This window comes from Camelus bactrianus, chromosome 1, assembly GCF_048773025.1.
Source record: "Camelus bactrianus isolate YW-2024 breed Bactrian camel chromosome 1, ASM4877302v1, whole genome shotgun sequence".
Taxonomy (NCBI): Eukaryota; Metazoa; Chordata; class Mammalia; order Artiodactyla; family Camelidae; genus Camelus; species Camelus bactrianus.
The window spans coordinates 18,679,433-18,694,918 of NC_133539.1; the positions used below are offsets into that span (position 1 = coordinate 18,679,433).

Sequence of the window (15,486 nt, forward strand, 5' to 3'; positions counted from 1 at the left end):
TCCATTTATTTAATTATCTTTAGCAGATTTATTGGGAATATAATTAATATATAGTACTAGTCACACATTGAACCCTCCAGTTAATGGTTTTTAGCATATTAACAGAGTTGTGCCACTATTACCATAATCAATTTTAGAATATTCGCATCACCTAAAAAAGAGACCATGTAATCATCAGCAGTTGTTTCCCACCCCACCCCATTCCTCCATCCTTAGTCATGAAAAATCTACCTTCTTTCTATTCATTTGCCTATTGTGAGCATTTCCTAAAAAACAGAGATACAATAAGTGGTCTTCTGTGACTGGCTTATTTCACTCAGCATACCGTTTTCAACGTTCATTCATGTTGTAGCACTTTAACAGGACTTCCTTTTTGTTGTAGAATAATATTCCGTCATAGACTTACACCGCATTTTGTCTATCCATTCATCATTTGATGGATATTTCAGATTTTTTTACTCTTTGGTTAATATAAATAATGGTATTAACATTTATGCACAAGTTTTTGGGTGCAAATATGGTTTTATTTCTTTGCAATATATACCTAATAGTGGAATTCCTAGGTCATAGAATAATTGTATGTTTCACAATACAAGTGTGAGTTTTCCAGTTTTTTCATATCTTTTTGAACACTTGTTATCTTCTGTCTTTTGGTGATAGCTGTTCTATGGGTAGAAAGTGATAGCTCATTGTAGTTTTGATTTGCATTTCTCTAATAATTAGTGATACTGAGCATATTTTCATGTGCCTGTTGGCCATCTGGATGTCTTCTTTGGAAAAATGTCTATTTAGGTCTTCTGCCCATTTTTTGATTGGTTGGGTTGTTGGATTTTTGATATTAAACTGTATGAACTGTTTGTATATTTTGGAAATTAGTCCCTCATCGGCCATGTCTTTTGCAAATATCTTTTCCTGGTTTGTAGGCTGTATTTGCATTTTGTTGAAGGTATTCTTAGCTGTGTAAAAGCTTGTAAGTTTAATTAGGTCCCATTTGTTTATTTTTGCTTTTATTTCCATTACAGAAGTAACAGAAATATAACTGTTAAACTTTCACCTAGAGAAATTCTGCTTAACACAATGCACTTGTAGTTTTAGAAAATCAAAATACATTTTAAACTTCAATACCATGAAGAGAGTTTATCTTATAAAATGTGTAAATTAGATTTTAAATATAGTTGCTTAAATATATACCACTACAGATGATTTCAATTGATGGAAAATATCTAACTTAAATCAGCAAACTACATTGTATTGTCAAAATAGACTTTCAGTTATGGAAAAAATTATCTGACTTTGTTCTTCAATTTATATAAATATATCACAAACAAAACCTAAGTCATGAATTCTAATTTTGAAATAGATAAATCTTAAACATCTTTCTGTTACATTCATTCTCTTGTTACTGGATTATTCTTATAAGCATGCAAACACATTCTTACCTCTTCAATATTATTTAAAAAAGAACAAAAAAATCTTCTCTTGACCCACATCCCTCTCTGTTTCCCTGTGATCCAAATTTATCTCAGTAGTTGTCTATAATAGTGTAATTTTTATTCTGCTGGTCCTCATTATTCAACTCTAATCAGAATACGGCCTACATCAGTGAACCTGACCTTGGCCTAGCTAACAGTGCCTTCTGTATTAAATAAATGCTCATCAGTTTTGAGTTTTTTTCTTACTTAATTGAGTATAATCTGATACTATTGATCAACTTGCTTTCTGATTATATTTGCTTCACTTGTCTTTCACAGGCAAAAATAATAATAATCCTGGTGTTATTTCAGCCTCATTGACTTCTCAACATCTACCTTCCTGATTACAGTCCTCTCCTAACTCTTCTGTATGAAATGTCAGGGGTTACTGAGTTTCTTCCTTAGTCTAACTAAATTCACCACCATAGTTTTTTTTTTTTTTCCACTCAGTCTCATGCCTTTAAATACTGTATAATTTCTGATGACTCTCAGATGTCTTCCTCCCAACTAGAGATCCTTCTCAAAATACTGTTCTCTATATTCAGCTACTTCGCTGACCTCTCCACTTGTATGTCTAAAAGACATCTCCCATATTCAAAATATATATTCAGTATCTAATCTTATTAATATCACTGTTATGACCTTTTCCAAGTCACCATCATGACTTCCCAGGAACATTGCTATAGCTTCTGTTCAAAAACTTATATTTAACTTTTCTATGCTACCTAACAAACCATTTAAAAATTTGGTGGTGTGATACAATAATTCTGCTATGTTTATGGATTCTGTGGGTCAGGACATCAGGAACATCTCAGTTGGGCAGTTTTAATGCCTCTTTTCCTATCTTCATGATGCTTTTGCATGTCTCTTTGCATTGGCTATGTGTTCAAATATAACGTTGAATAGAAATAATGAGTCTCTGTATCTTTGTGTTGTCTCTAATATTGGAGGAGTATCATTCAGTATTTGATCATTAAGTATGGTCTAAATTGTACGTTTTTGTTAGGGACTTCCTTAACCTAAGTAAGGATGCTGATGTTTTTAGTTTGCTAAGATATTCTTACCATGAATGGATGTTGAAATATCATATTTTTAGTCTATTGATACAATAAATCATACTAATTGATTTCTAAATGTCATATCGACTTAAATTCTTCAGTAAACTCCATTTAGTTATAGTGTGTTAGTCTTTATCGTTAGATATGATTTTACTACAGTCAAATGTCTACATTTATTAAAATATGCACCTGTACTTTCCTTTTTAAGTAATGTCTTTACCTAGTTTTGGTATCATGTCAATGCTTACTTAACAAAATGAATGGGAAGATTTACCACCTCTGCTGAAATAGGTTGTATAGAATTTGTCCTATTACCTAAATGTTTAGTAAAATCCACTAATGAAGCTGGATAGATCTGAAGATTTCTTTGTAGAATGGTGTTTATGTATAAATGTAATTTGTTCAACACATACATCATTATTTAGGTTATGTGTATATTCTTGAGTAAACATTGAAAAAAAGAACAGAGTTTCACCACTTTCTATAATTTGTGGAATACTCTGCCATAAAATTGTTCATCATGTTCTCCTGTTATCTTTTTAAAGTTTATAGTATTTATAGTGATATCCTATTTTTCATTACAGATCTTCATTCAAGATATTCTGAGTTTGGCTAAAGATTTCTTCCAAAAAACTGGCTTTGGATCTACTGATTTTCTCTATTGTTACTTTCTGTTTCTATTTGAATAATGTCTTTCTGTTCTTTCAGTTTTATTGAGATATAATTGACATATAGCACTGTGTAAGTTCAAAGTGTGCAACAAATAACTTTAGTGAATATGCACCATCTCATATACATAGGAAATAAAAGAAAAAGACAAAATATTATTCTGATGAGAACTATTAGGATTTACTCTTTATAACGGCCTTTATAACATATAGCACTGTTAATCATGTGAATCATGCTCTACCATTGATAAGTACATCCCGGGTACTCAGTATTTCTGTGACTTCTTGTATTCATGGTAACTCTGCTTTATGGCTTAATTCTATTTTGGCTTTTGTGCTCAAATACACTCCAAGGACTAAACTTTGAGTTTATAATATCGCATTGAACCAATTCATCATTCTTTCCCCTTCTCTTTACAAAATTTGGGTACAAGATTTATTTCTTCAGATTGGGGTTTAGTTATTTTTTTTAAAAAAAGCATTTGTAGCTGAACATTGAGATATATATATATTTCAATCCTCTTCAATTTACTCCCCATTATTCTTTGATAATATCCTTTATTTTGTTTTCTTTGTTCTCTCTCTAAATATTATAATAGATACATACTGAATTTCTCAGTTCTCTAATTCTCTCTTTCTCTTTCTTTTACTCGGTGTTTTATTTCACGTTGAGGTATATCTTTCACTTGAAATTCCAACTGTAATTGTTTTATGATCATTGGTATTTTATTTTTCTCCTATTGGAATCCCTGTAGTATAACTTTAGTATTATCTTGGGAATTGATAAATACAGGTGGTCAACAGCCCTTTGTAACTAAAAGCCTTATGTAGAAAATAGAATATGCAATTCTGATGCATGAAGATGGATATCTAATGTATAGTAAAATGGAAAATGGCAACAGGCATTAACAGTCATAAAACAATAGACATATACTTTATTGCATTTGATTCTGGAAAGGTCATCTGAAAGACAAAAGAATATAATGCATAAAATAATAACTTTTTAAAAATTATGGTTTTTGCATCTTACAGAATTGATCAGCAAATATAGACTATTTCAAATATTTGCTACTCAGGGGATAAATTAATGAAATTTCTATTTATTTATTTAATTCCTGAAAAACACCATTGCATTGACTTGTCTTGGCTTCTAGTAAATGGAAATATGTTGTATTAGTCATATTAGGTATACAGTAATACTTTAATGTGTAACACTTTATATTCATTTGATACATGATTTTGTAAATAGAGGATATACAAAGTAAAACTGAAAACTAATAATAACATGTTGAATCACCTTAATAAGTAATTATTTTTGTGACCAATTTTGCTTATATTTATGTTGTGAACATTTCCCAACATCAGTAACTTTGAACATATTATTTTTAATAAATATGTACAGTTTTGCCATATATAACCTTATACTTTTGCCAAGACTATTTTCACATTTAAAATTATTTTCACATTTCTAAATTCTTGCCATGTCCAAATTTTCCTATTTTAAGTAACAATCAGAAATACAGAAACTATAATAAAACATACCTGTAATATTCACAAACATATTGGATAAAATTTGTTTCATGTATATTTGCTAAAGGGTTTACAGAATAAAGGAAATGTTATCTTGCTTTAAATTTCTTGGTGTATACTCAAAGCACCAGGTTATGCATACTTCTGTGGCACCACACCACCATCAGAATTGGATATAATTACATGTAATTGTAGTAGGAAAATAATGCCTTAATTTAATTCATTTCATTACACTTTATCTCTATGTTGATATAAAATATATTTTGAGAAAAACATATAAAAATACAATTTTGTCACTATTATATACTGAAAATAATTTCAGAGAAATAAATATATATATATAATACCTAACCCATACTATTCAAAGAGAGTTCTCACCAGTTTTCTTACCTGAATAATCATGAATTTAGTCAGGAGTAGAGTAAAGCTTATGATATGCTTTGGTGTACAAGGCTTTTTAAAATAACTGGGCATGAGGTTTCTTGGTTTGTTTGTAAACATTTATATTAAGGATGCAAAATCTTGTAGTTAAAATAGTTAAAGACTTCTGCCAAACGGATAATGGAAAACAATAGCTCTCACATGTCTCACCTATTTCACAATATCCAGAGGTAAAGTCTTTATAATCTTTAGCTAATCTCTTTTTGAGTTTGCCTGTATTTTGCAAAAATAATATATTTATATTTTTTGGTTTCTCTCTTTTGAAATATTTCTACTAAGGGAAGGAGTTTCTACTAAGGAAAAATACAACCAGTTTCCTTGTATCTGTCCCCACATGCATACAATTCCTTATATATTTATTTTTTAATTGAGGTATAGTCAATTACAGTGTGTCAATTTCTGGTGTACAGCACAATGTCCCAGTTATGCATATACATATATAAATTCATTTTCATATTTTTTCATTAAAGGTTATTACAACATACTGAATATGGTTCCCTATGCTATACAGAAGAAACTTATTTTAAAAATCTATTTTTATATATAGTGGTTAACATTTGTAAATCTCAAACTCCCAAATTTATCCCTTCCCATCCCCTTCCCTTGGTCACCATAAGATTGTTTACCATGTCTGTGAGTCTGTTTCTGTTTTGTAGATGTTCATAGTGTCTTTTTTTTTTTTTAAATTCTACATATGAGTGATATCATATGGTATTTTTCTTTCTATCATATATTTTAATATAATTGTGCCATAATTTTGTGCTACTTAGTATGACATATATCAAGACCTGGTAATTATTACTTATAGTTGTAAATCTATCATATTACGATTTTATTCCCTTATGTGTATATACTTTGGGTTAATAATAGGCTCATTCACTTTTTGCTTAATTTTCTATGTATCTATGATAAAATATACCTTAACTTTCCACCAGAAGTGTAACTCTCCTCTCAGGACTTTCAGCTAGTTTAGTAATTTTGTCTATTTCTTGGAGAAAGTCCTATTGAAGTCCTTCTTACTGTTTCTTTGTAGTGCCTACTGGTGTTTTGCATGGATGATCTAGTTAATATTTTAGAATGTTAATGTTTAACAATTGACTTTTTTTTTCTTTTACCCATATTTTCTCTTTTTTGTGTGTGTGTCTACTTGCTTTGGTATCTGTGTTTCATGGTAAAGGATTTTTACAAATGTCTGGTAAGACTAGGCTCTCTTCACATTAAAGAGCAAGGCTGTATCTAAGCTAATTGGAAGTTCTATGCAGGTTGATGGAATTTGCTGATTTTATTGTGGCGTGATCTTTCCAGACCCTTACATAAAAGGGTATCTCAAAAAGGGAGTATCTCTGCATGGTTTTTCTCTTAGATAAGTGTTGCTGGAGAGGAATTCTTCAGTGTCTTGGGTGAGATTGCAAGCCTGGCTACCATGTTCTCACAGCTAACGGGAGAACGTGTCTTGGGAGGAGTTGTCACCTCTATTCTGAACACAGACTTTATCATTATTTCCATGTCTGAAGTAAAGCACCTTTAATCTCAGCTGTGTCTTAGGATCCCTTCTAAGTTTCTCTTTTTCAGCAGTCCCAAAGAGGAAATTTACAGTCTACTCTTAAAGGGACAAAGGGTAATTTACCAGTTGAAAAGATGGTGAAGAGTCACATGAGTCTATTTTCTGTTTTTACAGATTTTGTATGATTTCTCCTGTCAGCTTCACAGGCACCCGAAAATTTCAGAAGTACTTGGCTCATCCAATTCCTTAGCCACTCTGAGAATTTCGGCCTTATTCACAGTTTTGCATAATGTCCGTTTTCTATTTATCTATCCATCCATCCATCCATCCATCCGTCCATCACCCCTCTGCTTTCCTGTTCCCAGACCTTGTTGTTGTTGTTGTTGTTGTTGTTATTGTTGTTGTTGTTGTTTTTAACCTTCCTCATTTTCTTGATATTTGGGTCTATTTATTGTTTAAACCCACTCCTTTCATGTAAATTTGTTTTTAAAAGAGCAGCTGTAAACTGGCATGCTCATTCCAGAATGTTTAACTAAGGCCCTTGTGCATACTCTAAGAGTTTTTTTACTGATTTTTTAAAACAATATTAATTTGCGTTATTCTAAGATCTTAGCACACAATAAATGGAGATTTTTATGGAAGAAAATATACTTCTTACCATAAAAAGACAGTTATTAATTCATTTTGAGGTTTAACATTAATTACATTTCCATATCTTCCCAAAATCAAGTGAATGATAAGGTAAGAAGGTCTCAAGTCATCATTTGATTATCTTCTATCTAGCAAGCACTAAAGAAACGCTGTAGATGTACTGGTGTGCAAGACATATCATCCTTTATTTCCTAGGGCATATGCTCTTCTGTGTTAGTCAAATAAATTAAGTATGTTATACATTTTAAAAAGTGTAAAATGCAGCATGCTGTGAATCCATATACTCTGACTACTTGATCAATTTTGGAAGTCATTAGAAGCTTAACTACAAAGTAACATTTAACCATATACTGAAATTAAAAATTAGATTTAGCCAAAATAAAAATACGGAAAAACTATTTAAGACAGTAGGTAAAGGCTGTTGAATCCAAAAAAATACAGCATATTTTCTCATAAGGAATACATGTAAGTCTAGACCATGGAATGCAGATGTGTGACAAGGGTGAAAATGCTGGGAAGGTACGTGGTATGGAATGATGCTCATGTAATAGATTATTTTTAAAATTATACTTTTAAAATAATGGGAAGCCCTTCTCCTATAATAAGCACAAGGATAATAAAAATACATTTTTACTCAGTGAATATTGAAATTGTGTAGCTGGGAGAAGTGTGAATTCATTGGTAGAAGCCAGTAAAAAAAAAAAAAAAAAAAAAAAAAAGGCAGTTATAGTGGCCAGACAACAAAATATGGTGATTTGGACCAAAATAGTGTAATAAAGAAAGGTAGATAAGAACTCTATAGATTAATATGAAATGGAATCTACAAGGGCTTGTGTTTACTGGATATGGGGGTGAAGGTGAAAGTGTCATCAAGGGTGACTGAGTTTTCCAGTCTGCGCAGCGGTGAGGGCAAGGATGTTGTGAAGAAGGAGCAGCTAGGGAGGCAGTTAAGAGCAATGACACCAGTTTTGCACAATCAAATGACCAACTATGAATTCATTTTCTACCTCCTATACTTCCCCTGTCTCCAGTGTTTTATATGAGTAAGTAAAACACAACATGTAATTAAGAAAATTTAGTAACATAGGAAAAAGAGGTTGATGCTTGAACAACATTGTCTGCATGCATCTTAGGCAAATGTGGAAGATGTTAATACTATTTTGGCTTATTTGCACATTAATGAAAGGCCTAGCTAGTTATTTCCTAATGACCCATTTTTATTAATTGATCAGCCCTGATGAGATTATTAAAATGCTGTAGTTTTAGTCTGAATGCTAATATTCCTTTCAGACACTGGAACACTGTTTACACGATCATTTCTATTTGCTTAGAATTATTACAAATAATCAGCTCATTCCTGAGTATGAGGGAGCTTTGATTTTTGCCCCTAAGTAGGAAGATTTTCTTTGTTTAGAAAAAAACAACAACAATAAAGGAAACAATCTACTGAGATATCACTTCAAAATATGAACACCTAGAAACGCAGTATGAGATTTAGTTAATGTTCGTAACAACGAAGTAGGGAAATCATTAATCAAGCCACCATTGATGCAGATAGATCCAAAATATAGACACCTATCACATCAGGTTTCCAAATATGATTCTCTCCTTAACCAGCCACTCCTTGCCTCGAAATCCAAGAGGGACATTTATGAACAGTTGATGAAGCATGTAAGCATCCCATTTTAATTCTGTCTTGTTATTTGACTCCCAAATTCAATATAAAACAAGTGGGCTATGGTGTTGCACGGAGAGGCTTCATGTCATGCAAGCAATATTAATCCCAGTAAGCAGGTTGCTTCATCTGCTTCAGGCCCACAAGTTTAAAATGTGAGTCAAATTCCATTGTTGTAAAGAAAACAAATCCTAAATACATCAGACAGGCAGAGAAGGCTTAGGAAAATGCGAGTGTACAGCAGTTGCATTCAAAAGTCAACCTCAATGAGAAAGTCACCTCAGAAAGAGAGAACACCTAGTAAAGGCAGAGAGAAAGACCCAGATCCTGGCCCATTATTGGTGCTGAGTTTGTTGTTGTTGTTTTAAGGGGATGCATAAAATAGGGACCTTAACTATATGCCAAAACACATCCTGACCGACTGTCACATTGATAGCTGATTTGTGTATCTTTTTTTCTCTTCTGTAACTCTAATGAAATTAAAATCTGAGCCTGTTTCTTCTAGGACTGTAGCTAATTTCTAGGATCTGAGGTGGTGGAGGAAGAATTATGGGATGTCAGAGAATCATACACTTTTTTGGAGACAGTTTCTTGTCTGAATCACTGTTTCTCTTTGATTTAGGTCTTTTAAGAATCAATTTTGATGTTGCTTCCAAAAGCCTCTGAAATTAATTAGAGGAAAGCTATGAATGAATTAATCCTAAGGCCTATTTGAGCCAAGACAGGAGCTCTTCTAAAGAGTTACACAGTGCACGTCAGATAAAACAAGAGCCAATTTCTTGTCCCTAGAAAGAAACAAAAGTCCTACAAAGTGTTTCTCCCTTTCTTAAATGCACCCTAAAAGTCTCCATTCTCAGTGTGAATATTCTTCTTTAGTAATAAATCTACTTCTTCATTTTCAAGGTTGTATCACTGCAGGAAATGTTGACTTAAAACCTTCATCCTACTTCTTTGCGCACATAGTAAAAGGGAATATAAAAAGCTGCTCTTTATAGGCAACATTTGAATATTTTTGTTATATTCCTTTTAACTTTCAAAATGAATTTTAAAGTCAAAGGTATAAAAACATTGAATTTCCTTGCTAGGAGGCCTTTTATTTTTCCTCAGAGATTCCTTTTAGTCTTACCTTAGTGTTCAGGATCTCCAGTGATAAATGTGGTCACTCATTTCCACAGTCTGTAAAGATAATTTCCCCATTAATGGTATTTGGCTAAACTGGTCCAGCAGCTTGCTTCTCAGGAAGTCTCATTATCCAGCACCTGATTTGTTGGCAGGCAGATGTTAAATACTGTAGTTGGCTCATGTCTATGTAGTCCTGCAGAAAAATACCCAGTCTGGGAAGATGTGAGTAGTCTGATCACAGAATGCAGAGAATAGGGTAGGTAGGACTTGTGATCACCAAACTAAATCGATCTTTATATCCAGAAAGAGCTTGGTATTTTCATATTTCCACTTCACGCCTTCATCATTTGTATTGTGGCACCTTGAAAAGCTATGGGGGGGTAAGAGTGTTGGTGGAAGTTCTGCCTGTGGATCTGAGGTAGCAGTTAAGCTCTTACAGTTGATCAGAAATATTAGCCATGGAGAGGTGCTGACCGCTTTCACCAGCACAACAGGCTCGGGTCTGTAGTGCATTTGTACCTGATGTTTCTCTTCACTCAGCTTGTGTCCATGTTCTCTGTCGTGTTTTTAAACTTTATCTTTCACTCCCATCTCTTCCAGCAGGAAAAACTACTTCTTCATCTTCATCACTGATTGCTAGTCCCTCCTGTGTCCCGAGCTTGTTCCCTTTGCTGTCTTGTTCTTACAGCCATTTTCTTTTATTAAAGGCAGAGAAAATTCAATACCTTATTTCCTCATAGCTCTACTCACACCTCGACTTGTTGGAGATAGGAGAATCATGATGGCATCATTTCCTACTATCCTGCTGTACGAAACAGGAGAGCAGACTGATAGGTACACACATAGACATAGGGGCAAAGATTATACGGAGAAGTGAAGCACACAGACCAGTCAGTCATTTACATGTGTTGCAGGGTTTCATCATTTAACTGAGGGCTTGTCTTTCCAGCCATTTTTCTATCAGCTCCAACACGAGGGAAGAGAGGTGGCCAAGGCAAGGTGGCCCTGGGGGTGGACCTGATAGGTCAGGCTCTGATCAGGACACACAGTGGAGCTGTGTGGGAGTTTGGGATTCTGTACACCGTAAGGCAAAAGAACTCTGCTGCCCTGCAAAGCTAGACAGGACCTTGAGCCATTTCACGTGCTTTCAAATGATCTGCCCAGGCTGCCTAGGTAAAGAGTTGAAAAGAAGGGAAAAGGAGTCAAGTTTTAATACTTCAATCCACAAGTAACTCGGTACTTGAAGATGGGATATCAGATTTGGAGAAGTAGGATGTTTGTTGAGTAATTCAGTAATTATCTAATCTGAGGTCTATCTGTAAATATTTGGAAAGTAAGCTCTCCATGGAGCTCCCCTCCTCCTTTTTTGTTTTTGTGTTTGTGTTTGTGTTTTTGTTTTTGTTTTTGTTTTTGTTTTTGTTTTTGTTTTTTGCGATCTACTTTCTTTCCAAATGGCTTACATTATATTCTATGGACTTTCAAACTTATATCTCAAACTCCATGACTTGTGTATGTCCTGTCTGCTACTTGATATATTTAAATGAGAAATTTTAAGCTTACCCAGATTTTTTTTGGCAAATGATCATTTTGGTTAATTGTACCCACATTCAGCCAATTGCTATAGCTAGAAATAAAGTAATTTTTGAGATATTATTTCCTTTCTCTCACCAGCCCATAGTACCTTTAATTTATATTCTAACTAGAAAATATGTCCTGTTTATATGTATTTATCTCTCTATCCTTTTCCACAACTAAGTCAAATACAGGCTTCCTTATGGATTGCTATAGTAGCCACATAACATGGGTCTCTTCTTTCTTTTTCTTTATAGTTAGTGGTCCACCCAGTGAATAAAGAAATCTTAAAAATACACGTAAGATAAGTGTGACATAGAAGCCAAAAGAAGAATCGGTATAGGGGAACTTAAAAATTGCATCAAATGAGGCTGACAAACTGATAAAGATGTTCACAGCCTAGCAACTTTGAAATTCAGCACTGTAAGGGTCCTTAGTGATCCCGGTAAAGCAGTTTGAGCGAAATGGTTTGGAATGAAGTGAGATAAGAAGAGAAAAGATAAACTTGAAATTTGAGTGAAAGAAATACGGAAATGGGTGAATAGCTGGAGAGGAATGTGAAGGAAGAGACATGTTTTGCATGAGTGCATGTGTGCACACATATGTGGTTGTAAGAGACATCCATGTATGTCTGTAAAATGATCAGACAAAAATCCAGTAAAGGGAGAAACTTGAGATGCAGAAAAGAAATGGGATGAGGAAACTGAGATCTGAGTTTGTGATAAAGCTTCAAAATCTAGAGGATGGAATCATGGAGAGGAGAAAACTTTGATGAAATTTACCTAAAATTATGATGGCTCTCCTTTCTTCAAATATTTGCTTATGTATGAGTGACTCATATGCTTGATGAGACACCAAGAATTACAGCAGAAGGAGCAGGGGGGCTAAAGGCTTAGCAAAAATAGCTACACACAAAACATTGATGGGTTTCACAGATACAACATGGAATGAAAAAAGTAAGAAATTCCAAATCAGGCATAACTAATCACTGGTGATAGAAGTAAAAATAGTCATGACCTGCGCCGGGGGACTTGACAGTGCCACAGAGGGATCATGAGATTGGATGCCAAATTGCTTAAAATGTTCCTTTTTTTTTTTTTTTGATGGTGGGGTGGAGCATCATGTGGGTATATATCAAACATCAAACCATACACTTCAGATTTGTATACTTTCTGCATATTTGCCATGTAACAATTGAAAAAATAGACAAAAACACTTGCAGATAATATAATTCCCTTGGATTAGTCAGGCTCTGATCATTATTTAAATGAAGTGTAGCTAGATAAACTGGGTTTATTCCTCCTTTCTTTATGTGCAGCAAGTCACTAAACCCTGGGCCCCAGGGGAGCAAGAAGTTTGTCTGCTTGACATATTCCAGTTATTTAGCTGTAAGATTTAACAGGTGTTTTCAAATGATGAGTGTTTTCATGACTCAGTATTTTGGGCAAATAACTCTGCCTGTTAATCTCCCATTTCAGTCTATATAGTGTGACTATGAATAACCTTGAAGATGTTTTAAAAAGAAGTTTTCTCAGGAGTTCAAATTTATCCATTTATTATGTCTGTGAATTTAGGGACACTCACAAGAAACAGAAATCTCTCCAGTTACCTTAATTCCAGTTACATAACTGGCATATTAACTGGTAATCTGTCCTGTGATATCAAAATTAGTGTCTTTTGTAGGGGAGGGCATAGCTCAAGTGGTAGAGAACATGCTTAGCATGCACAAGGTCATGGGTTCAATCCCCAGGACCTCCTCTAAAAATAAATAAACCTAATTACCCCCCTGACAAAAAGATAAGTAATACAATAATAAATAAAATATTTAAAAACTAGTATCTTTTCATAATTTAGGATAAATTGTCTATTATTGTAATATTAGTATGTTTGCATGATCTTTGAACATCTAATGTTATAAACTTTATTTTCATGAAGTATATAACTTACCTAAAATTTAAGGCTGGAGGTGCTCAAGTTTAGGGCTACAAAAGATGGAGAATGAAAGCAAGAAGGAATTCCTGAAACTTCTCTAAATCCAACAGTCCCGCATAAAGCAGGAGTCGAGACGGCAATCTATAGATCTATGACAGTGACTGGGCACAAGTCCAGGGCTCTGACTTATAAATCTAAGTCTTCCCTGAACTACAGGGAAGTTGCCCTGCAGCGTGAACCCTGAAACACCCATCAGCATGACATTTCTGTATGTGCTTCTCCCAGTCATGAGCTACAGAAAGAATATGTAATAGGAATGTAGATGTCTGTAGGTGGGTAGGACTGAATTGCACATTAATAAGTGAAAAAAAAATCACTGATCTTCCCTCTGAGCTGTACAGATGCTACCATTTCTTGCCAAATCATGAGGATTTAATTTTCTTCAGTAACAAATCAGCGATTGGAAGCAACAGTATTGAGAAAATTAGGCAAAGCTCATGGGATTTCCATTAATTCATTTCCAACTCAAAGTTCTGTTTATGCACTTATCACAGTCTTCAAACTCCTCTGACACAATTGCTGTTTCACTTCTCACTCGAAAGTTTTCCTCCATCTTTTGGCAGTGAATGTAGGTACCCCCTCAAACTCACATTCAAAATTAATATAATTATTTTAGACGTAAAGGATACTGACCCTGAGACTTTAAATCTTCATCTTTCTTAGGTTCCTTGGGTTCCCTTACCTGAAATAGCCAGCTGATGTCTTTTATCTAGAACAACAGGTTGTACTATGTGTTGCCATCATCTGTGGTGGGATTTAAAAGTTAAAAGTCATGCAAGCCTTCCCAGAGTGTCCTTTGGGAAGTGTTCAAAGATGAGGGAATTATAAATTATACTTGAATTTGACCTATCCTGTCTCCTGGATTTCCTGACTCCATCGTCTCACTTTACTACAGGTCTGCAACAGCCCTTATGTGTTGCTAGAATTGGTCATGTTTCCAAATCTATGACCAGGGTGCCTTGCATTTCTGTGATTCTAGCTTTCTTTAATCCAACATGTCTGCCACAGGGGATACCTTTGGCTATCTCATTCCTAAACTTGCTTTATGCCTTTTCCCTCAGTGCCTCTCTTTGTGCCTTAAGAGAAATGTGACTAACATTTGCTCAAGTTTCCTTGGGGAGTCTTGGGGACTATACCTCCCAGACGTGCTCAGTTAGCCTCCCAAGTGTAACAGTCCCTCCTGTAGAACATTTTCCAGGTATGTTCTAGGTGTGCCATTCTCGTACCAGTCGGCATCTCAGCCTCACACCCTCATGACCCTCAGACTCACGTAATTAAAAATATTTTTCATTTGTTTCCTCCTATAATGGTTTCGTCTTGTAGACTTCTTATATTTTGTTTTTAATGTGTTTTAAAATTATCATCTTAGTCAAAATTTGAACTTCCTAGGTTTAGAATTTGTATACTAGGCTTTGTAGGCTTAAATACTCAAAATTCCAAGACGGTGTGCCATTTTTAGTAAATGTTCCTCATTTTCTTTACTATTTCCCATTTTGCATTGTTCTCCATGGCAAAGAAAGAAAGAACCACGAAGAAACAGAGGGAGGAAGAGAAGAAGGGAGGGTGGAAAGAGGGAGGAAGAGTGGAAGCCATTGAAGCACGAAGATGTCCATGCTGTTTATCAGTTGTCGATCCCTTTGATGGTTGTGACAAACATGAGCTAGTGGGCTCTGACAGCAGTGGTTTTAAAAGACTTGAGGAAATAATAGGTTGGCGGAGTTGTAGGGGGCCATGTGCTTCCAATTTATATTGGAAAAGATAACATTTTATTATGTAATTTCTACCATCGCCACAATACAGC

The 15,486-nt window shown here is 34.4% G+C and overlaps 1 pseudogene; it reads right to left on the reverse strand.

Annotated features, from left to right (window-relative positions):
• Positions 1 to 10,133: 10,133 nt before the first annotated feature.
• LOC105070284 (protein downstream neighbor of Son pseudogene) lies at positions 10,134 to 11,395 on the reverse strand (annotated as a pseudogene).
• Between the last annotated feature and the right edge of the window lie 4,091 nt (positions 11,396 to 15,486).